At 39.4% G+C, this 18913-nt stretch overlaps 44 non-coding genes and 2 pseudogenes across 44 annotated transcripts; all 46 read right to left on the bottom strand.

Annotated features, from left to right (window-relative positions):
• Positions 1–5502: 5502 nt before the first annotated feature.
• LOC127090024 (uncharacterized) lies at positions 5503–5621 on the bottom strand (annotated as a pseudogene).
• Positions 5622–5782: 161 nt separating this feature from the next.
• LOC127089868 (5S ribosomal RNA) lies at positions 5783–5901 on the bottom strand. Its single transcript, XR_007791419.1, has one exon. It is a non-coding gene; the product is annotated as a 5S ribosomal RNA (ribosomal RNA).
• Positions 5902–6062: 161 nt separating this feature from the next.
• Positions 6063–6181, bottom strand: LOC127089834 (5S ribosomal RNA). The gene has a single exon (XR_007791386.1). It is a non-coding gene; the product is annotated as a 5S ribosomal RNA (ribosomal RNA).
• Positions 6182–6342: 161 nt separating this feature from the next.
• LOC127090018 (5S ribosomal RNA) lies at positions 6343–6461 on the bottom strand. The gene has a single exon (XR_007791561.1). It is a non-coding gene; the product is annotated as a 5S ribosomal RNA (ribosomal RNA).
• A 161-nt stretch (positions 6462–6622) lies between these two features.
• LOC127089677 (5S ribosomal RNA) lies at positions 6623–6741 on the bottom strand. The gene has a single exon (XR_007791237.1). It is a non-coding gene; the product is annotated as a 5S ribosomal RNA (ribosomal RNA).
• Positions 6742–6902: 161 nt separating this feature from the next.
• LOC127089770 (5S ribosomal RNA) lies at positions 6903–7021 on the bottom strand. Its single transcript, XR_007791324.1, has one exon. It is a non-coding gene; the product is annotated as a 5S ribosomal RNA (ribosomal RNA).
• A 161-nt stretch (positions 7022–7182) lies between these two features.
• On the bottom strand, positions 7183–7301 carry LOC127089586 (5S ribosomal RNA). Its single transcript, XR_007791163.1, has one exon. It is a non-coding gene; the product is annotated as a 5S ribosomal RNA (ribosomal RNA).
• Positions 7302–7691: 390 nt separating this feature from the next.
• Positions 7692–7810, bottom strand: LOC127089811 (5S ribosomal RNA). The gene has a single exon (XR_007791364.1). It is a non-coding gene; the product is annotated as a 5S ribosomal RNA (ribosomal RNA).
• A 161-nt stretch (positions 7811–7971) lies between these two features.
• Positions 7972–8090, bottom strand: LOC127089574 (5S ribosomal RNA). The gene has a single exon (XR_007791152.1). It is a non-coding gene; the product is annotated as a 5S ribosomal RNA (ribosomal RNA).
• Positions 8091–8251: 161 nt separating this feature from the next.
• Positions 8252–8370, bottom strand: LOC127089562 (5S ribosomal RNA). The gene has a single exon (XR_007791141.1). It is a non-coding gene; the product is annotated as a 5S ribosomal RNA (ribosomal RNA).
• Positions 8371–8531: 161 nt separating this feature from the next.
• Positions 8532–8650, bottom strand: LOC127090017 (5S ribosomal RNA). Its single transcript, XR_007791560.1, has one exon. It is a non-coding gene; the product is annotated as a 5S ribosomal RNA (ribosomal RNA).
• Positions 8651–8811: 161 nt separating this feature from the next.
• Positions 8812–8930, bottom strand: LOC127089665 (5S ribosomal RNA). The gene has a single exon (XR_007791228.1). It is a non-coding gene; the product is annotated as a 5S ribosomal RNA (ribosomal RNA).
• A 161-nt stretch (positions 8931–9091) lies between these two features.
• LOC127089758 (5S ribosomal RNA) lies at positions 9092–9210 on the bottom strand. The gene has a single exon (XR_007791313.1). It is a non-coding gene; the product is annotated as a 5S ribosomal RNA (ribosomal RNA).
• A 161-nt stretch (positions 9211–9371) lies between these two features.
• LOC127089551 (5S ribosomal RNA) lies at positions 9372–9490 on the bottom strand. Its single transcript, XR_007791130.1, has one exon. It is a non-coding gene; the product is annotated as a 5S ribosomal RNA (ribosomal RNA).
• Positions 9491–9880: 390 nt separating this feature from the next.
• Positions 9881–9999, bottom strand: LOC127089798 (5S ribosomal RNA). The gene has a single exon (XR_007791352.1). It is a non-coding gene; the product is annotated as a 5S ribosomal RNA (ribosomal RNA).
• Positions 10000–10160: 161 nt separating this feature from the next.
• On the bottom strand, positions 10161–10279 carry LOC127089539 (5S ribosomal RNA). Its single transcript, XR_007791120.1, has one exon. It is a non-coding gene; the product is annotated as a 5S ribosomal RNA (ribosomal RNA).
• Positions 10280–10440: 161 nt separating this feature from the next.
• LOC127089527 (5S ribosomal RNA) lies at positions 10441–10559 on the bottom strand. Its single transcript, XR_007791109.1, has one exon. It is a non-coding gene; the product is annotated as a 5S ribosomal RNA (ribosomal RNA).
• Positions 10560–10719: 160 nt separating this feature from the next.
• On the bottom strand, positions 10720–10838 carry LOC127089845 (5S ribosomal RNA). Its single transcript, XR_007791397.1, has one exon. It is a non-coding gene; the product is annotated as a 5S ribosomal RNA (ribosomal RNA).
• Positions 10839–10999: 161 nt separating this feature from the next.
• LOC127089747 (5S ribosomal RNA) lies at positions 11000–11118 on the bottom strand. Its single transcript, XR_007791302.1, has one exon. It is a non-coding gene; the product is annotated as a 5S ribosomal RNA (ribosomal RNA).
• Positions 11119–11279: 161 nt separating this feature from the next.
• Positions 11280–11398, bottom strand: LOC127089514 (5S ribosomal RNA). The gene has a single exon (XR_007791098.1). It is a non-coding gene; the product is annotated as a 5S ribosomal RNA (ribosomal RNA).
• A 161-nt stretch (positions 11399–11559) lies between these two features.
• On the bottom strand, positions 11560–11678 carry LOC127089503 (5S ribosomal RNA). The gene has a single exon (XR_007791089.1). It is a non-coding gene; the product is annotated as a 5S ribosomal RNA (ribosomal RNA).
• A 389-nt stretch (positions 11679–12067) lies between these two features.
• On the bottom strand, positions 12068–12186 carry LOC127089712 (5S ribosomal RNA). Its single transcript, XR_007791270.1, has one exon. It is a non-coding gene; the product is annotated as a 5S ribosomal RNA (ribosomal RNA).
• Positions 12187–12347: 161 nt separating this feature from the next.
• Positions 12348–12466, bottom strand: LOC127089492 (5S ribosomal RNA). The gene has a single exon (XR_007791079.1). It is a non-coding gene; the product is annotated as a 5S ribosomal RNA (ribosomal RNA).
• Positions 12467–12627: 161 nt separating this feature from the next.
• LOC127089823 (5S ribosomal RNA) lies at positions 12628–12746 on the bottom strand. The gene has a single exon (XR_007791375.1). It is a non-coding gene; the product is annotated as a 5S ribosomal RNA (ribosomal RNA).
• Positions 12747–12906: 160 nt separating this feature from the next.
• On the bottom strand, positions 12907–13025 carry LOC127089986 (5S ribosomal RNA). Its single transcript, XR_007791530.1, has one exon. It is a non-coding gene; the product is annotated as a 5S ribosomal RNA (ribosomal RNA).
• Positions 13026–13185: 160 nt separating this feature from the next.
• Positions 13186–13304, bottom strand: LOC127089701 (5S ribosomal RNA). The gene has a single exon (XR_007791259.1). It is a non-coding gene; the product is annotated as a 5S ribosomal RNA (ribosomal RNA).
• Positions 13305–13465: 161 nt separating this feature from the next.
• On the bottom strand, positions 13466–13584 carry LOC127089481 (5S ribosomal RNA). The gene has a single exon (XR_007791069.1). It is a non-coding gene; the product is annotated as a 5S ribosomal RNA (ribosomal RNA).
• A 161-nt stretch (positions 13585–13745) lies between these two features.
• Positions 13746–13864, bottom strand: LOC127089470 (5S ribosomal RNA). The gene has a single exon (XR_007791063.1). It is a non-coding gene; the product is annotated as a 5S ribosomal RNA (ribosomal RNA).
• A 161-nt stretch (positions 13865–14025) lies between these two features.
• LOC127090029 (uncharacterized) lies at positions 14026–14112 on the bottom strand (annotated as a pseudogene).
• A 160-nt stretch (positions 14113–14272) lies between these two features.
• On the bottom strand, positions 14273–14391 carry LOC127089458 (5S ribosomal RNA). Its single transcript, XR_007791051.1, has one exon. It is a non-coding gene; the product is annotated as a 5S ribosomal RNA (ribosomal RNA).
• Positions 14392–14552: 161 nt separating this feature from the next.
• Positions 14553–14671, bottom strand: LOC127089447 (5S ribosomal RNA). Its single transcript, XR_007791043.1, has one exon. It is a non-coding gene; the product is annotated as a 5S ribosomal RNA (ribosomal RNA).
• A 161-nt stretch (positions 14672–14832) lies between these two features.
• Positions 14833–14951, bottom strand: LOC127089436 (5S ribosomal RNA). Its single transcript, XR_007791032.1, has one exon. It is a non-coding gene; the product is annotated as a 5S ribosomal RNA (ribosomal RNA).
• Positions 14952–15112: 161 nt separating this feature from the next.
• LOC127089424 (5S ribosomal RNA) lies at positions 15113–15231 on the bottom strand. The gene has a single exon (XR_007791022.1). It is a non-coding gene; the product is annotated as a 5S ribosomal RNA (ribosomal RNA).
• A 161-nt stretch (positions 15232–15392) lies between these two features.
• LOC127089412 (5S ribosomal RNA) lies at positions 15393–15511 on the bottom strand. Its single transcript, XR_007791011.1, has one exon. It is a non-coding gene; the product is annotated as a 5S ribosomal RNA (ribosomal RNA).
• Positions 15512–15672: 161 nt separating this feature from the next.
• On the bottom strand, positions 15673–15791 carry LOC127089401 (5S ribosomal RNA). Its single transcript, XR_007791001.1, has one exon. It is a non-coding gene; the product is annotated as a 5S ribosomal RNA (ribosomal RNA).
• Positions 15792–15952: 161 nt separating this feature from the next.
• Positions 15953–16071, bottom strand: LOC127089390 (5S ribosomal RNA). Its single transcript, XR_007790993.1, has one exon. It is a non-coding gene; the product is annotated as a 5S ribosomal RNA (ribosomal RNA).
• Positions 16072–16232: 161 nt separating this feature from the next.
• Positions 16233–16351, bottom strand: LOC127089379 (5S ribosomal RNA). Its single transcript, XR_007790985.1, has one exon. It is a non-coding gene; the product is annotated as a 5S ribosomal RNA (ribosomal RNA).
• A 161-nt stretch (positions 16352–16512) lies between these two features.
• On the bottom strand, positions 16513–16631 carry LOC127089365 (5S ribosomal RNA). The gene has a single exon (XR_007790975.1). It is a non-coding gene; the product is annotated as a 5S ribosomal RNA (ribosomal RNA).
• Positions 16632–16792: 161 nt separating this feature from the next.
• On the bottom strand, positions 16793–16911 carry LOC127089354 (5S ribosomal RNA). The gene has a single exon (XR_007790965.1). It is a non-coding gene; the product is annotated as a 5S ribosomal RNA (ribosomal RNA).
• A 161-nt stretch (positions 16912–17072) lies between these two features.
• On the bottom strand, positions 17073–17191 carry LOC127089342 (5S ribosomal RNA). Its single transcript, XR_007790961.1, has one exon. It is a non-coding gene; the product is annotated as a 5S ribosomal RNA (ribosomal RNA).
• Positions 17192–17352: 161 nt separating this feature from the next.
• Positions 17353–17471, bottom strand: LOC127089330 (5S ribosomal RNA). The gene has a single exon (XR_007790960.1). It is a non-coding gene; the product is annotated as a 5S ribosomal RNA (ribosomal RNA).
• Positions 17472–17631: 160 nt separating this feature from the next.
• On the bottom strand, positions 17632–17750 carry LOC127089319 (5S ribosomal RNA). Its single transcript, XR_007790959.1, has one exon. It is a non-coding gene; the product is annotated as a 5S ribosomal RNA (ribosomal RNA).
• A 161-nt stretch (positions 17751–17911) lies between these two features.
• On the bottom strand, positions 17912–18030 carry LOC127089307 (5S ribosomal RNA). Its single transcript, XR_007790958.1, has one exon. It is a non-coding gene; the product is annotated as a 5S ribosomal RNA (ribosomal RNA).
• A 161-nt stretch (positions 18031–18191) lies between these two features.
• Positions 18192–18310, bottom strand: LOC127089296 (5S ribosomal RNA). Its single transcript, XR_007790957.1, has one exon. It is a non-coding gene; the product is annotated as a 5S ribosomal RNA (ribosomal RNA).
• A 161-nt stretch (positions 18311–18471) lies between these two features.
• On the bottom strand, positions 18472–18590 carry LOC127089285 (5S ribosomal RNA). The gene has a single exon (XR_007790956.1). It is a non-coding gene; the product is annotated as a 5S ribosomal RNA (ribosomal RNA).
• Positions 18591–18751: 161 nt separating this feature from the next.
• LOC127089274 (5S ribosomal RNA) lies at positions 18752–18870 on the bottom strand. Its single transcript, XR_007790955.1, has one exon. It is a non-coding gene; the product is annotated as a 5S ribosomal RNA (ribosomal RNA).
• Between the last annotated feature and the right edge of the window lie 43 nt (positions 18871–18913).

Here is an 18913-nt window from a genome sequence, read left to right as displayed (position 1 = left end):
TGAACCTGAACTTTCTAAGCCTACCCTTAAGGAAGCCATCTTGATGATTGCAGAGGCTTCAGTTCAAAAGGTCGATTCTCTGGTCACTAACTCTGAAGTCAGTGATGATCCTGAATCTGTAAGGACACACTGGAACAGAGTCATTGGCTGGATGACATCTGAGGCCTTTAGGCTGAAGAGTATCTCTGAACAAGTCAGAAATGGCTACATCAGAGATGCTGAGGCAAGACTCCAGGAGAGACTTGCCAGAGAGGCTGAAGCCAGAAGGCTGGAGGAAGAGAGAATTGCCAGAGGAGCAGAAGAAGCAAGAAGGATAGAAGAAGAAAGACTTGCTAAGGAAGCTGAAATCCTAAGGCAAAAGGAAGCTGAAGCAAAGGCTCTGGCAGATGCAGAAGCTCAAGCTGCTGCTGAAGCTGAAGCTCAGAAGGCTCTGACTCTGGGGGAGTCCTCTTCTGTGATTCCTACGGTTCTTCAGACTCTGAAAGAACTCAAGCAAGATCAGAATGAACTCCGGGCCAGAATGGACAAGCAAGATACTGTCAACGAAAACATCCAGAGCATGCTTGCAATGTTGCTTCAGAGAATGCCTCCGCCTCCAAACCCTTAGGCACTTAGGATTTATTTATTTTTGGCTTGCCTGTCGTCTTTGTTTTTGCTATCTCTCTAAATCTGATGTTTTTTTCTTGTTGCCTTTGTGCTTCTATCTATGAATTCAAGTTTTTCTCTTTACTTATTTTCTACTATGTCTTTTTGATTCTGACAAAAAGGGGGAGAAGTAATTAATAGCTCTGATGAAAATATTGTCTAATACCTTAAGCATTCTGCAACATATTTTTTTCTATAAATAAAATTATCTAACTTGGACTTAAGAAATTGCAAAGAACTTCAGAAACCTCTTTACTTAAGAAACTCTGGTAAGAACTTCAGAACTCCCTAGCACTATCTCAGGGGGAGCTCTTGTCTATCTGATCTGATATTTTATATGTTTCATCTGCTAATTAAGATTGTTTTGTCATCATCAAAAAGGGGGAGATTGTAAGAACAAAAATTGTTCTACAACAGATTCCTTGATTTTGATGATAACAAAGGATGAAACCAAAAATGGCACCCTAACGAAAAGTTTCTAAGTGTGCAGGATTCTAAAGAAAGAAGGAAGGAATCTAATGATGTCATCAGATACAAAACTAGATCAGATACAAATTATCAAATGATCAGAAGCATCTGAAGTGGAGACAAGTTCAAGAAAGTCTAACTCTGAGCAAAACAGCAAAGTATCAGAAGCATCTGAACAAAAAGTAAGCTCTAGAAGTTCTGACTCTGAACAAAGCTCCAGAAGTTCTCAGCGGTATCTGAAGAAACCATCTGAACTCTTAAGAGATCAACATCAGAAGAAAGTTTCCAAGATCTCCAGAAACACAAATACTCTGAGCATGGAATTGCTAATCATGAAAGAGTAACGTTTAAGTCAAGAAAAGATTTGCAAATGGATTTCCTAATTGAGAAAGAGACGTTAATCTCCAATCTCAATAAAGAAAATACTACTTGTGGTAAGTAGTCATTTCAAGAAGAAAAAGTCATCCTGCAGAAGCTATTTATGTGATGGCGTAACTTCATCTCAATATCCACCAGTTTTAACTACTACCTCACTGATCTATATAAAGGATTGCAAATCAACATTCAAAACACTACATATACAAGGAAAAATCATACTGAAACATCAACACAAGAAAACCTTCTTGCTCTCTAAATCTTCACGAAGCTTTTGCTTATAACGTGAATCACTTTGTTCATACTATTGTAATATTTGCTTTCTTAGAAGCACTCTAGATTACATAAATCTTTTATTTATTGTTTGTTGATTTCCTCAAGTGACTTAGTGTAGTCTGTAAACTTGAGAGGACTAAGAGATTTTTCTCTTAGACGTTGTTTGTAATCTTTCAAGATTAGTGGATTAAGTCCTTGTTGAAGGCGAAATCACCTTGGCCGGGTGGACTGGAGTAGCTTTGTGTTATAAGCGAACCAGTATAAAATCCTTGTGTGATTTTCTTTTTGAAAAGCGCTTATTTTTTCAAAACAATTCAAACCCCCCCTTTCTTGTTTTTCTCACCTTCATCTACTGCTGCCCCAACTGGTACATTTCCTGGACAGCCACAACCTAATCCGAAAGGCCACGCTCATGCAATTATATTACGAAGTGGTACAGAGGTAGAAGGACCATCTGACCCAAGGATTGAGAACCAAAACTCTAAAAAGTCAACTGAGGAAGAAGGTAAACCTAAGGAAAAGAAAGAGTGTAATGAGGAAATCGTAGAAAAAAAAGAACCTTATGTACCTCCACCACCTTACAAACCACCTATCCCTTATCCTCAAAGGCTAATTAAAACCAAAAACGCGGGCCAATTTAAAAAATTTGTTGACCTACTGAAACAATTAAACATCACAATTCCTTTTACAGAAGCTATTACACAAATGCCCTCATATGCTAAGTTCTTAAAAGAAATTTTATCTAATAAAAAGAAACTTGAAGATAACGAAACCGTTACACTCACTGCTGAGTGTAGCGCAATAATCCAAAATATGCCTCATAAACTTAAAGATCCTGGTAGTTTTTCTATACCCTGTCATATAGGAAAATTTGTCATAGACAAAGCTTTATGCGATTTAGGAGCCGATATCAGTGTTATGCCCTTGTCCATATGCAAGAAACTTGAAATGGGTGAATTAAGACCAACTAAAATGTTTGTGCAATTAGCAGATCGTTCCGTTAAATATCCCGTAGGAATTCTTGAAAACGTTCCCGTACGCATAGGTAAATTCTACATTCCTACCGATTTTATAATTATGGACATAAGAGAAGATGAAGTTACCCCCATTAAATTGGGAAGACCCTTCTTAGCAACTGTTGGTGCTATCGTTGACGTAAAACGAGGACGACTCACTTTCGAAGTAGGAGAAGAGAAAATTGAGTTTATTCTTTCCCAATTTTTGAAAGCACCTGCGATAGAAGACACGTGTTACTTCATGGATATCATCGATGAATGCATAAAAGAAACAGAATTCGAAAATGACGATTTGTGCGACTATCATGTAGAAGACAGACTGAACCAATGTTTAGCAATAACATCAGATCCTACGCAATGCCTTAAGAAACCAACCCTCGACCTGAAAACACTTCCCAAAAATCTGAGATATGAATTCCTAGACTTAGAACTTGAACGACCAGTAATAGTCAAATGCAGACCTAGGAAAACTTGAAACCGAAAAACTCCTACATATCTTAAGAAAATACCCAACCGCATTAGGATACAACATCACCGATCTTAAAGGGATAAGTCCTTCTATTTGTATGCACCGCATCATGCTAGAAGAAGACTGTAAGACTTCTAGGGAACATCAGAGGAAACTAAACCCGATCATGAGTGAGGTAGTGAAGAAGGAAGTAACGAAGTTATTAGAGGCAGGTATCATATATCCTATATCCGATAGCAAATGGGTTAGTCCTGTACATGTAGTACCAAAGAAAGGAGGTATAACAGTGATCGAAAATGAAAAAGGAGAAACTATAACCAAACGAATTGAATCGGGATGGAGAATGTGCATTGATTATAGAAAGCTAAACAAAGCAACCCGAAAAGATCATTTTCCTTTACCATTCATAAACCAGATGTTAGAACGACTAGCCAAGCATTCTCATTTTTGCTATCTGGACGGTTACTCAGGTTTCTTTCAAATACCAATTCATCCTGATGACCAAGAAAAGACAACGTTCACATGTCCTTTTGGTACCTTCGCTTATCGACGAATGTCGTTTGGCTTGTGCAATGCTCCTGCAACTTTCCAAAGGTGCACGATGGCAATATTCGCCGATTTTCTCGAAAACATCATGGAAGTCTTTATGGATGACTTTTCCGTATGCGGGCAAAGTTTCGAAGAATGTCGCGAAAACCTAGAAAGAGTTCTAGAACGATGTGTAAAAGTAAACCTAGTACTTAATTGGGAAAAATGTCACTTTATGGTACAAGAAGGAATTGTTTTAGGACACATCATATCAAATAGAGGAATTGAAGTAGACAAAGCCAAAATAGAAGTAATCGAAAACCTTCAACCTCCGAAAACCGTGAGGGAAATACGAAGCTTCTTAGGACATGCCGGTTTTTACCGACGATTCATTAAAGATTTCTCTAAAATAACTAAACCTTTAACCGAATTATTAATGAAAGACGCTGAATTCATCTTCGACAATAAATGTTTAGAAGCATTTCAAACACTTAAACAAGCATTGATCTCCGCGCCCATAATGCAGACCCCGGATTGGAATGAACCTTTCGAAATAATGTGTGACGCAAGTGACTACGCCGTAGGCGCTGTTCTAGGACAACGAAAGGATAAAAAACTTCACGTCATATATTATGCGAGTAAAACTCTAGATGAAGCGCAAATGAATTACGCCACGACCGAGAAAGAACTTTTAGCAGTAGTATTTGCACTAGATAAATTCCGTTCCTACTTGGTCGGAGCTAAAATAATCGTTTACACTGATCACGCTGCCATTAAGTACCTCTTAATAAAAAAGGACGCTAAACCTAGACTCCTGAGGTGGATCTTGTTGCTACAAGAATTTGATTTGGAAATCAAAGATAAAAAAGGAACTGAAAATGTAGTAGCAGATCACCTCTCTAGACTCGAAAACCTGGAACCGGAAAGAACATCGATCAACGATGATTTCTCATACGATAAACTTATAGCTAATTTGGAAGAAAATAGAGTTGACAAACAGGTAGAGACCACCTTGGCTGTATGCGTTACACCATGGTACGCTGATTTTGTCAATTATTTAGCCGCCGGAGTGGTTCCACTTGATTTATCCTACCAACAAAAGAAACGATTCTTCCATGACATAAAACATTATTACTGGGACGACCCTTTACTTTTCAAAAGAGGCTCCGATGGTATTTTCCGTCGCTGTATACCTGAAGAAGAGGTAGAAAGTATAATCCAACATTGTCATTCCGCTCCTTATGGTGGACATGCAAGTACATCTAAAACCTGCTCTAAAATCCTACAAGCCGGTCTTTATTGGCCAAACATATGGAAGGATGTACATACCGCTGTCAAGAAATACGATAGGTGTCAACGCACAGGAAACATATCTAGACGTGACGAAATGCCACAAAAAGGCATTTTGGAAGTAGAAATTTTCGATGTGTGGGGAATAGATTTCATGGGACCTTTTCCACCTTCTTTTGGTAACAAGTACATACTCGTAGCGGTTGACTACGTATCAAAATGGATTGAGGCTATAGCTTCTCCAACAAACGACACACGAGTAGTAATTAAACTCTTTAAGAATATAATTTTTCCAAGATTTGGTGTCCCAAGAATAATCATCAGTGACGGTGGATCTCATTTCATATCTAAAATACTCGAAAAATTATTGTTTAAGTATGGTGTAAAACATCGAGTAGCAACACCTTACCATCCTCAAACTAGTGGACAAGTGGAAATGTCTAATAGAGAAATTAAACAGGAGGTCACCCATCCTAGTACTAATCTCGCCCAAGCACGCTTAACTGCGGAGTTCTGATGGGATCCGGTGCATTAGTGCTGGTATGATCGCACCTGATATCTCATGCGCTTTGGTTGTATATATTTTATTTCTTTCACTTATTAACGGCAAAACAAACATAATTAACGCTGAAATGCTTGTCTTCTCCTACTTTTTCCGACTCTTTTACGCCGATTAACAGAAATAAAAAGAAGTATTTAAAAAATCGCAAAAAAAGAGATGCAACACAAGGACTTCCCAGGAGGTCACCCATCCTCGTACTACTCTCGCCCAAGCACGCTTAACTGCGGAGTTCTGATGGGATCCGGTGCATTAGTGCTGGTATGATCGCACCTGATATCTCATGCGCTTTGATTGTATATATTTTATTTCTTTCACTTATTAACGGCAAAACAAACATAATTAACGCTGAAATGCTTGTCTTCTCCTACTTTTTCCGACTCTTTTACGCCGATTAACAGAAATAAAAAGAAGTATTTAAAAAATCGCAAAAAAATACGTGCAACACAAGGACTTCCCAGGAGGTCACCCATCCTAGTACTACTCTCGCCCAAGCACGCTTAACTGCGGAGTTCTGATGGGATCCGGTGCATTAGTGCTGGTATGATCGCACCTGATATCTCATGCGCTTTGATTGTATATATTTTATTTCTTTCACTTATTAACGGCAAAACAAACATAATTAACGCTGAAATGCTTGTCTTCTCCTACTTTTTCCGACTCTTTTACGCCGGTTAACAGAAATAAAAAGAAGTATTTAAAAAATCGCAAAAAAAGAGGTGCAACACAAGGACTTCCCAGAAGGTCACCCATCCTAGTACTACTCTCGCCCGAGCACGCTTAACTGCGGAGTTCTGATGGGATCCGGTGCATTAGTGTTGGTATGATCGCACTTGATATCTCATGCGCTTTGATTGTATATATTTTATTTCTTTCACTTATTAACGGCAAAACAAACATAATTAACGTTGAAATGCTTGTCTTCTCCTACTTTTTCCGACTCTTTTACGCCGATTAACAGAAATAAAAAGAAGTATTTAAAAAATTGCAAAAAAAGAGGTGCAACACAAGGACTTCCCAGGAGGTCACCCATCCTAGTACTACTCTCGCCCAAGCACGCTTAACTGCGGAGTTCTGATGGGATCCGGTGCATTAGTGCAGGTATGATCGCACCTGATATCCCATGCGCTTTGATTGTATATATTTTATTTCTTTCACTTATTAACGGCAAAACAAACATAATTAACGCTGAAATGCTTGTCTTCTCCTACTTTTTCCGACTCTTTTGCGCCGATTAACAGAAATAAAAAGAAGTATTTAAAAAATCGCAAAAAAAGAGGTGCAACACAAGGACTTCCCAGGAGGTCACCCATCCTACTACTACTCTCGCCCAAGCACGCTTAACTGCGGAGTTCTGATGGGATCCGGTGCATTAGTGCTGGTATGATCGCACCTGATATCTCATGCGCTTTGATTGTATATATTTTATTTCTTTCACTTATTAACGGCAAAACAAACATAATTAACGCTGAAATGCTTGTCTTCTCCTACTTTTTCCGACTCTTTTGCGCCGATTAACAGAAATAAAAAGAAGTATTTAAAAAATCGCAAAAAAAGAGGTGCAACACAAGGACTTCCCAGGAGGTCACCCATCCTAGTACTACTCTCGCCCAAGCACGCTTAACTGCGGAGTTCTGATGGGATCCGGTGCATTAGTGCTGGTATGATCGCACCTGATATCTCATGTGCTTTGATTGTATATATTTTATTTCTTTCACTTATTAACGGCAAAACAAACATAATTAACGCTGAAATGCTTGTCTTCTCCTACATTTTCCGACTCTTTTGCGCCGATTAACAGAAATAAAAAGAAGTATTTAAAAAATCGCAAAAAAAGAGGTGCAACACAAGGACTTCCCAGGAGGTCACCCATCCGGTGCATTAGTGCTGGTATGATCGCACCTGATATCTCATGCGCTTTGATTGTATATATTTTATTTCTTTCACTTATTAACGGCAAAACAAACATAATTAACGCTGAAATGCTTGTCTTCCCCTACTTTTTCCGACTCTTTTGCGCCGATTAACAGAAATAAAAAGAAGTATTTAAAAAATCGCAAAAAAAGAGGTGCAACACAAGGACTTCCCAGGAGGTCACCCATCCTAGTACTACTCTCGCCCAAGCACGCTTAACTGCGGAGTTCTGATGAGATCCAGTGCATTAGTGCTGGTATGATCGCACCTGATATCTCATGCGCTTTGATTGTATATATTTTATTTCTTTCACTTATTAACGGCAAAACAAACATAATTAACGCTGAAATGCTTGTCTTCTCCTACTTTTTCCGACTCTTTTGCGCCGATTAACAGAAATAAAAAGAAGTATTTAAAAAATCGCAAAAAAAGAGGTGCAACACAAGGACTTCCCAGGAGGTCACCCATCCTAGTACTACTCTCGCCCAAGCACGCTTAACTGCGGAGTTCTGATGGGATCCGGTGCATTAGTGCTGGTATGATCGCACCTGATATCTCATGTGCTTTGATTGTATATATTTTATTTCTTTCACTTATTAACGGCAAAACAAACATAATTAACGCTGAAATGCTTGTCTTCTCCTACTTTTTCCGACTCTTTTGCGCCGATTAACCGAAATAAAAAGAAGTATTTAAAAAATCGCAAAAAAAGAGGTGCAACACAAGGACTTCCCAGGAGGTCACCCATCCTAGTACTACTCTCGCCCAAGCACGCTTAACTGCGGAGTTCTGATGGGATCCGGTGCATTAGTGCTGGTATGATCGCACCTGATATCTCATGCGCTTTGATTGTATATATTTTATTTCTTTCACTTATTAACGGCAAAACAAACATAATTAACGCTGAAATGCTTGTCTTCTCCTACTTTTTCCGACTCTTTTACGCCGATTAACAGAAATAAAAAGAAGTATTTAAAAAATCGCAAAAAAAGAGGTGCAACACAAGGACTTCCCAGAAGGTCACCCATCCTAGTACTACTCTCGCCCGAGCACGCTTAACTGCGGAGTTCTGATGGGATCCGGTGCATTAGTGTTGGTATGATCGCACTTGATATCTCATGCGCTTTGATTGTATATATTTTATTTCTTTCACTTATTAACGGCAAAACAAACATAATTAACGTTGAAATGCTTGTCTTCTCCTACTTTTTCCGACTCTTTTACGCCGATTAACAGAAATAAAAAGAAGTATTTAAAAAATTGCAAAAAAAGAGGTGCAACACAAGGACTTCCCAGGAGGTCACCCATCCTAGTACTACTCTCGCCCAAGCACGCTTAACTGCGGAGTTCTGATGGGATCCGGTGCATTAGTGCAGGTATGATCGCACCTGATATCCCATGCGCTTTGATTGTATATATTTTATTTCTTTCACTTATTAACGGCAAAACAAACATAATTAACGCTGAAATGCTTGTCTTCTCCTACTTTTTCCGACTCTTTTGCGCCGATTAACAGAAATAAAAAGAAGTATTTAAAAAATCGCAAAAAAAGAGGTGCAACACAAGGACTTCCCAGGAGGTCACCCATCCTACTACTACTCTCGCCCAAGCACGCTTAACTGCGGAGTTCTGATGGGATCCGGTGCATTAGTGCTGGTATGATCGCACCTGATATCTCATGCGCTTTGATTGTATATATTTTATTTCTTTCACTTATTAACGGCAAAACAAACATAATTAACGCTGAAATGCTTGTCTTCTCCTACTTTTTCCGACTCTTTTGCGCCGATTAACAGAAATAAAAAGAAGTATTTAAAAAATCGCAAAAAAAGAGGTGCAACACAAGGACTTCCCAGGAGGTCACCCATCCTAGTACTACTCTCGCCCAAGCACGCTTAACTGCGGAGTTCTGATGGGATCCGGTGCATTAGTGCTGGTATGATCGCACCTGATATCTCATGTGCTTTGATTGTATATATTTTATTTCTTTCACTTATTAACGGCAAAACAAACATAATTAACGCTGAAATGCTTGTCTTCTCCTACATTTTCCGACTCTTTTGCGCCGATTAACAGAAATAAAAAGAAGTATTTAAAAAATCGCAAAAAAAGAGGTGCAACACAAGGACTTCCCAGGAGGTCACCCATCCGGTGCATTAGTGCTGGTATGATCGCACCTGATATCTCATGCGCTTTGATTGTATATATTTTATTTCTTTCACTTATTAACGGCAAAACAAACATAATTAACGCTGAAATGCTTGTCTTCCCCTACTTTTTCCGACTCTTTTGCGCCGATTAACAGAAATAAAAAGAAGTATTTAAAAAATCGCAAAAAAAGAGGTGCAACACAAGGACTTCCCAGGAGGTCACCCATCCTAGTACTACTCTCGCCCAAGCACGCTTAACTGCGGAGTTCTGATGAGATCCAGTGCATTAGTGCTGGTATGATCGCACCTGATATCTCATGCGCTTTGATTGTATATATTTTATTTCTTTCACTTATTAACGGCAAAACAAACATAATTAACGCTGAAATGCTTGTCTTCTCCTACTTTTTCCGACTCTTTTGCGCCGATTAACAGAAATAAAAAGAAGTATTTAAAAAATCGCAAAAAAAGAGGTGCAACACAAGGACTTCCCAGGAGGTCACCCATCCTAGTACTACTCTCGCCCAAGCACGCTTAACTGCGGAGTTCTGATGGGATCCGGTGCATTAGTGCTGGTATGATCGCACCTGATATCTCATGTGCTTTGATTGTATATATTTTATTTCTTTCACTTATTAACGGCAAAACAAACATAATTAACGCTGAAATGCTTGTCTTCTCCTACTTTTTCCGACTCTTTTGCGCCGATTAACCGAAATAAAAAGAAGTATTTAAAAAATCGCAAAAAAAGAGGTGCAACACAAGGACTTCCCAGGAGGTCACCCATCCTAGTACTACTCTCGCCCAAGCACGCTTAACTGCGGAGTTCTGATGGGATCCGGTGCATTAGTGCTGGTATGATCGCACCTGATATCTCATGCGCTTTGATGTATATATTTTATTTCTTTCACTTATTAACGACAAAACAAACATAATTAACGCTGAAATGCTTGTCTTCTCCTACTTTTTCCGACTCTTTTACGCCGATTAAAAGAAATAAAAAGAAGTATTTAAAAAATCGCAAAAAAAGAGGTGCAACACAAGGACTTCCCAGGAGGTCACCCATCCTAGTACTACTCTCGCCCAAGCACGCTTAACTGCGGATTTCTGATGGGATCCGGTGCATTAGTGCTGGTATGATCGCACCTGACATCTCATGCGCTTTAATTGTATATATTTTACTTCTTTCACTTATTAACGGCAAAACAAACATAATTAACGCTGAAATGCTTGTCTTCTCCTACTTTTTCCGACTCTTTTGCGCCGATTAACAGAAATAAAAAGAAGTATTTAAAAAATCGAAAAAAAAGAGGTGCAACACAAGGACTTCCCAGGAGGTCACCCATCCTAGTACTACTCTCGCCCAAGCACGCTTAACTGCGGAGTTCTGATGGGATCCGGTGCATTAGTGCTGATATGATCGCACCTGATATCTCATGCGCTTTGATTGTATATATTTTATTTCTTTCACTTATTAACGGCAAAACAAACATAATTAACGATGAAATGCTTGTCTTCTCCTACTTTTTCCGACTCTTTTGCGCCGATTAACAGAAATAAAAAGAAGTATTTAAAAAATCGCAAAAAAAGAGGTGCAACACAAGGACTTCCCAGGAGGTCACCCATCCTAGTACTACTCTCGCCCAAGCACGCTTAACTGCGGAGTTCTGATGGGATCCGGTGCATTAGTGCTGGTATGATCGCACCTGATATCTCATGTGCTTTGATTGTATATATTTTATTTCTTTCACTTATTAACGGCAAAACAAACATAATTAACGCTGAAATGCTTGTCTTCTCCTACTTTTTCCGACTCTTTTGCGCCGATTAACAGAAATAAAAAGAAGTATTTAAGAAATTGCAGAAAAAGAGGTGCAACACAAGGACTTCCCAGGAGGTCACCCATCCTAGTACTACTCTCGCCCAAGCACGCTTAACTGCGGAGTTCTGATGGGATCCGGTGCATTAGTGCTGGTATGATCGCACCTGATATCTCATGTGCTTTGATTGTATATATTTTATTTCTTTCACTTATTAACGGCAAAACAAACATAATTAACGCTGAAATGCTTGTCTTCTCCTACTTTTTCCGACTCTTTTGCGCCGATTAACAGAAATAAAAAGAAGTATTTAAAAAATCGCAAAAAAAGAGGTGCAACACAAGGACTTCCCAGGAGGTCACCCATCCGGTGCATTAATGCTGGTATGATCGCACCTGATATCTCATGCGCTTTGATTGTATATATTTTATTTCTTTCACTTATTAACGGCAAAACAAACATAATTAACGCTGAAATGCTTGTCTTCCCTACTTTTTCCGACTCTTTTGCGCCGATTAACAGAAATAAAAAGAAGTATTTAAAAAATCGCAAAAAAAGAGGTGCAACACAAGGACTTCCCAGGAGGTCACCCATCCTAGTACTACTCTCGCCCAAGCACGCTTAACTGCGGAGTTCTGATGGGATCCAGTGCATTAGTGCTGGTATGATCGCACCTGATATCTCATGCGCTTTGATTGTATATATTTTATTTCTTTCACTTATTAACGGCAAAACAAACATAATTAACGCTGAAATGCTTGTCTTCTCCTACTTTTTCCGACTCTTTTGCGCCGATTAACAGAAATAAAAAGAAGTATTTAAAAAATCGCAAAAAAAGAGGTGCAACACAAGGACTTCCCAGGAGGTCACCCATCCTAGTACTACTCTCGCCCAAGCACGCTTAACTGCGGAGTTCTGATGGGATCCGGTGCATTAGTGCTGGTATGATCGCACCTGATATCTCATGTGCTTTGATTGTATATATTTTATTTCTTTCACTTATTAACGGCAAAACAAACATAATTAACGCTGAAATGCTTGTCTTCTCCTACTTTTTCCGACTCTTTTACGCCGATTAACCGAAATAAAAAGAAGTATTTAAAAAATCGCAAAAAAAGAGGTGCAACACAAGGACTTCCCAGGAGGTCACCCATCCTAGTACTACTCTCGCCCAAGCACGCTTAACTGCGGAGTTCTGATGGGATCCGGTGCATTAGTGCTGGAATGATCACACCTGATATCCCATGCGCTTTGATGTATATATTTTATTTCTTTCACTTATTAACGGCAAAACAAACATAATTAACGCTGAAATGCTTGTCTTCTCCTACTTTTTCCGACTCTTTTGCGCCGATTAACCGAAATAAAAAGAAGTATTTAAAAAATCGCAAAAAAAGAGGTGCAACACAAGGACTTCCCAGGAGGTCACCCATCCTAGTACTACTCTCGCCCAAGCACGCTTAACTGCGGAGTTCTGATGGAATCCGGTGCATTAGTGCTGGAATGATCACACCTGATATCCCATGCGCTTTGATGTATATATTTTATTTCTTTCACTTATTAACGGCAAAACAAACATAATTAACGCTGAAATGCTTGTCTTCTCCTACTTTTTCCGACTCTTTTGCGCCGATTAACAGAAATAAAAAGAAGTATTTAAAAAATCGCAAAAAAAGAGGTGCAACACAAGGACTTCCCAGGAGGTCACCCATCCTAGTACTACTCTCGCCCAAGCACGCTTAACTGCGGAGTTCTGATGGGATCCAGTGCATTAGTGCTGGTATGATCGCACCTGATATCTCATGCGCTTTGATTGTATATATTTTATTTCTTTCACTTATTAACGGCAAAACAAACATAATTAACGCTGAAATGCTTGTCTTCTCCTACTTTTTCCGACTCTTTTACGCCGATTAACAGAAATAAAAAGAAGTATTTAAAAAATCGCAAAAAAAGAGGTGCAACACAAGGACTTCCCAGGAGGTCACCCATCCTAGTACTACTCTCGCCCAAGCACGCTTAACTGCGGAGTTCTGATGGGATCCGGTGCATTAGTGCTGGTATGATCGCACCTGATATCTCATGCGCTTTGATTGTATATATTTTATTTCTTTCACTTATTAACGGCAAAACAAACATAATTAACGCTGAAATGCTTGTCTTCTCCTACTTTTTCCGACTCTTTTACGCCGATTAACAGAAATAAAAAGAAGTATTTAAAAAATCGCAAAAAAAGAGGTGCAACACAAGGACTTCCCAGGAGGTCACCCATCCTAGTACTACTCTCGCCCAAGCACGCTTAACTGCGGAGTTCTGATGGGATCCGGTGCATTAGTGCTGGTATGATCGCACCTGATATCTCATGCGCTTTGATTGTATATATTTTATTTCTTTCACTTATTAACGGCAAAACAAACATAATTAACGCTGAAATGCTTGTCTTCTCCTACTTTTTCCGACTCTTTTGCGCCGATTAACAGAAATAAAAAGAAGTATTTAAAAAATCGCAAAAAAAGAGGTGCAACACAAGGACTTCCCAGGAGGTCACCCATCCTAGTACTACTCTCGCCCAAGCACGCTTAATGCTGGTATGATCGCACCTGATATCTCATGCGCTTTGATTGTATATATTTTATTTCTTTCACTTATTAACGGCAAAACAAACATAATTAACGCTGAAATGCTTGTCTTCTCCTACTTTTTCCGACTCTTTTACGCCGATTAAAGAAATAAAAAGAAGTATTTAAAAAATCGCAAAAAAAGAGGTGCAACACAAGGACTTCCCAGGAGGTCACCCATCCTAGTACTACTCTCGCCCAAGCACGCTTAACTGCGGAGTTCTGATGGGATCCGGTGCATTAGTGCTGGTATGATCGCACCTGATATCTCATGCGCTTTGATTGTATATATTTTATTTCTTTCACTTATTAACGGCAAAACAAACATAATTAACGCTGAAATGCTTGTCTTCTCCTACTTTTTCCGACTCTTTTACGCCGATTAAAAGAAATAAAAAGAAGTATTTAAAAAATCGCAAAAAAAGAGGTGCAACACAAGGACTTCCCAGGAGGTCACCCATCCTAGTACTACTCTCGCCCAAGCACGCTTAACTGCGGAGTTCTGATGGGATCCGGTGCATTAGTGCTGGTATGATCGCACCTGATATCTCATGCGCTTTGATTGTATATATTTTATTTCTTTCACTTATTAACGGCAAAACAAACATAATTAACGCTGAAATGCTTGTCTTCTCCTACTTTTTCCGACTCTTTTACGCCGATTAACAGAAATAAAAAGAAGTATTTAAAAAATCGCAAAAAAAGAGGTGCAACACAAGGACTTCCCAGGAGGTCACCCATCCTAGTACTACTCTCGCCCAAGCACGCTTAACTGCGGAGTTCTGATGGGATCCGGTGCATTAGTGCTGGTATGATCGCACCTGATATCTCATGCGCTTTGATTGTATATATTTTATTTCTTTCACTTATTAACGGCAAAACAAACATAATTAACGCTGAAATGCTTGTCTTCTCCTACTTTTTCCGACTCTTTTACGCCGATTAACAGAAATAAAAAGAAGTATTTAAAAAATCGCAAAAAAAGAGGTGCAACACAAGGACTTCCCAGGAGGTCACCCATCCTAGTACTACTCTCGCCCAAGCACGCTTAACTGCGGAGTTCTGATGGGATCCGGTGCATTAGTGCTGGTATGATCGCACCTGATATCTCATGCGCTTTGATTGTATATATTTTATTTCTTTCACTTATTAACGGCAAAACAAACATAATTAACGCTGAAATGCTTGTCTTCTCCTACTTTTTCCGACTCTTTTACGCCGATTAACAGAAATAAAAAGAAGTATTTAAAAAATCGCAAAAAAAGAGGTGCAACACAAGGACTTCCCAGGAGGTCACCCATCCTAGTACTACTCTCGCCCAAGCACGCTTAACTGCGGAGTTCTGATGGGATCCGGTGCATTAGTGCTGGTATGATCGCACCTGATATCTCATGCGCTTTGATTGTATATATTTTATTTCTTTCACTTATTAACGGCAAAACAAACATAATTAACGCTGAAATGCTTGTCTTCTCCTACTTTTTCCGACTCTTTTACGCCGATTAACAGAAATAAAAAGAAGTATTTAAAAAATCGCAAAAAAAGAGGTGCAACACAAGGACTTCCCAGGAGGTCACCCATCCTAGTACTACTCTCGCCCAAGCACGCTTAACTGCGGAGTTCTGATGGGATCCGGTGCATTAGTGCTGGTATGATCGCACCTGATATCTCATGCGCTTTGATTGTATATATTTTATTTCTTTCACTTATTAACGGCAAAACAAACATAATTAACGCTGAAATGCTTGTCTTCTCCTACTTTTTCCGACTCTTTTACGCCGATTAACAGAAATAAAAAGAAGTATTTAAAAAATCGCAAAAAAAGAGGTGCAACACAAGGACTTCCCAGGAGGTCACCCATCCTAGTACTACTCTCGCCCAAGCACGCTTAACTGCGGAGTTCTGATGGGATCCGGTGCATTAGTGCTGGTATGATCGCACCTGATATCTCATGCGCTTTGATTGTATATATTTTATTTCTTTCACTTATTAACGGCAAAACAAACATAATTAACGCTGAAATGCTTGTCTTCTCCTACTTTTTCCGACTCTTTTACGCCGATTAACAGAAATAAAAAGAAGTATTTAAAAAATCGCAAAAAAAGAGGTGCAACACAAGGACTTCCCAGGAGGTCACCCATCCTAGTACTACTCTCGCCCAAGCACGCTTAACTGCGGAGTTCTGATGGGATCCGGTGCATTAGTGCTGGTATGATCGCACCTGATATCTCATGCGCTTTGATTGTATATATTTTATTTCTTTCACTTATTAACGGCAAAACAAACATAATTAACGCTGAAATGCTTGTCTTCTCCTACTTTTTCCGACTCTTTTACGCCGATTAACAGAAATAAAAAGAAGTATTTAAAAAATCGCAAAAAAAGAGGTGCAACACAAGGACTTCCCAGGAGGTCACCCATCCTAGTACTACTCTCGCCCAAGCACGCTTAACTGCGGAGTTCTGATGGGATCCGGTGCATTAGTGCTGGTATGATCGCACCTGATATCTCATGCGCTTTGATTGTATATATTTTATTTCTTTCACTTATTAACGGCAAAACAAACATAATTAACGCTGAAATGCTTGTCTTCTCCTACTTTTTCCGACTCTTTTACGCCGATTAACAGAAATAAAAAGAAGTATTTAAAAAATCGCAAAAAAAGAGGTGCAACACAAGGACTTCCCAGGAGGTCACCCATCCTAGTACTACTCTCGCCCAAGCACGCTTAACTGCGGAGTTCTGATGGGATCCGGTGCATTAGTGCTGGTATGATCGCACCTGATATCTCATGCGCTTTGATTGTATATATTTTATTTCTTTCACTTATTAACGGCAAAACAAACATAATTAACGCTGAAATGCTTGTCTTCTCCTACTTTTTCCGACTCTTTTACGCCGATTAACAGAAATAAAAAGAAGTATTTAAAAAATCGCAAAAAAAGAGGTGCAACACAAGGACTTCCCAGGAGGTCACCCATCCTAGTACTACTCTCGCCCAAGCACGCTTAACTGCGGAGTTCTGATGGGATCCGGTGCATTAGTGCTGGTATGATCGCACCTGATATCTCATGCGCTTTGATTGTATATATTTTATTTCTTTCACTTATTAACGGCAAAACAAACATAATTAACGCTGAAATGCTTGTCTTCTCCTACTTTTTCCGACTCTTTTACGCCGATTAACAGAAATAAAAAGAAGTATTTAAAAAATCGCAAAAAAAGAGGTGCAACACAAGGACTTCCCAGGAGGTCACCCATCCTAGTACTACTCTCGCCCAAGCACGCTTAACTGCGGAGTTCTGATGGGATCCGGTGCATTAGTGCTGGTATGATCGCACCTGATATCTCATGCGCTTTGATTGTATATATTTTATTTCTTTCACTTATTAACGGCAAAACAAACATAATTAACGCTGAAATGCTTGTCTTCTCCTACTTTTTCCGACTCTTTTACGCCGATTAACAGAAATAAAAAGAAGTATTTAAAAAATCGCAAAAAAGAGGTGCAACACAAGGACTTCCCAGGAGGTCACCCATCCTAGTACTACTCTCGCCCAAGCACGCTTAACTGCGGAGTTCTGATGGGATCCGGTGCATTAGTGCTGGTATGATCGCACCTGATATCTCATGCGCTTTGATTGTATATATTTTATTTCTTTCACTTATTAACGGCAAAACAAACATAATTAACGCTGAAATGCTTGTCTTCTCCTACTTTTTCCGACTCTTTTACGCCGATTAACAGAAATAAAAAGAAGTATTTAAAAAATCGCAAAAAAAGAGGTGCAACACAAGGACTTCCCAGGAGGTCACCCATCCTAGTACTACTCTCGCCCAAGCACGCTTAACTGCGGAGTTCTGATGGGATCCGGTGCATTAGTGCTGGTATGATCGCACCTGATATCTCATGCGCTTTGATTGTATATATTTTATTTCTTTCACTTATTAACGGCAAAACAAACATAATTAACGCTGAAATGCTTGTCTTCTCCTACTTTTTCCGACTCTTTTACGCCGATTAACAGAAATAAAAAGAAGTATTTAAAAAATCGCAAAAAAAGAGGTGCAACACAAGGACTTCCCAGGAGGTCACCCATCCTAGTACTACTCTCGCCCAAGCACGCTTAACTGCGGAGTTCTGATGGGATCCGGTGCATTAGTGCTGGTATGATCGCACCTGATATCTCATGCGCTTTGATTGTATATATTTTATTTCTTTCACTTATTAACGGCAAAACAAACATAATTAACGCTGAAATGCTTGTCTTCTCCTACTTTTTCCGACTCTTTTACGCCGATTAACAGAAATAAAAAGAAGTATTTAAAAAATCGCAAAAAAAGAGGTGCAACACAAGGACTTCCCAGGAGGTCACCCATCCTAGTACTACTCTCGCCCAAGCACGCTTAACTGCGGAGTTCTGATGGGATCCGGTGCATTAGTGCTGGTATGATCGCACCTGATATCTCATGCGCTTTGATTGTATATATTTTATTTCTTTCACTTATTAACGGCAAAACAAACATAATTAACGCTGAAATGCTTGTCTTCTCCTACTTTTTCCGACTCTTTTACGCCGATTAACAGAAATAAAAAGAAGTATTTAAAAAATCGCAAAAAAAGAGGTGCAACACAAGGACTTCCCAGGAGGTCACCCATCCTAGTACTACTCTCGCCCAAGCACGCTTAACTGCGGAGTTCTGATGGGATCCGGTGCATTAGTGCTGGTATGATCGCACCTGATATCTCATGCGCTTTGATTGTATATATTTTATTTCTTTCAC

This window comes from Lathyrus oleraceus, chromosome 5, assembly GCF_024323335.1.
Source record: "Lathyrus oleraceus cultivar Zhongwan6 chromosome 5, CAAS_Psat_ZW6_1.0, whole genome shotgun sequence".
Taxonomy (NCBI): Eukaryota; Viridiplantae; Streptophyta; class Magnoliopsida; order Fabales; family Fabaceae; genus Lathyrus; species Lathyrus oleraceus.
This window is presented reverse-complemented; position numbering and strand designations above follow the sequence as displayed.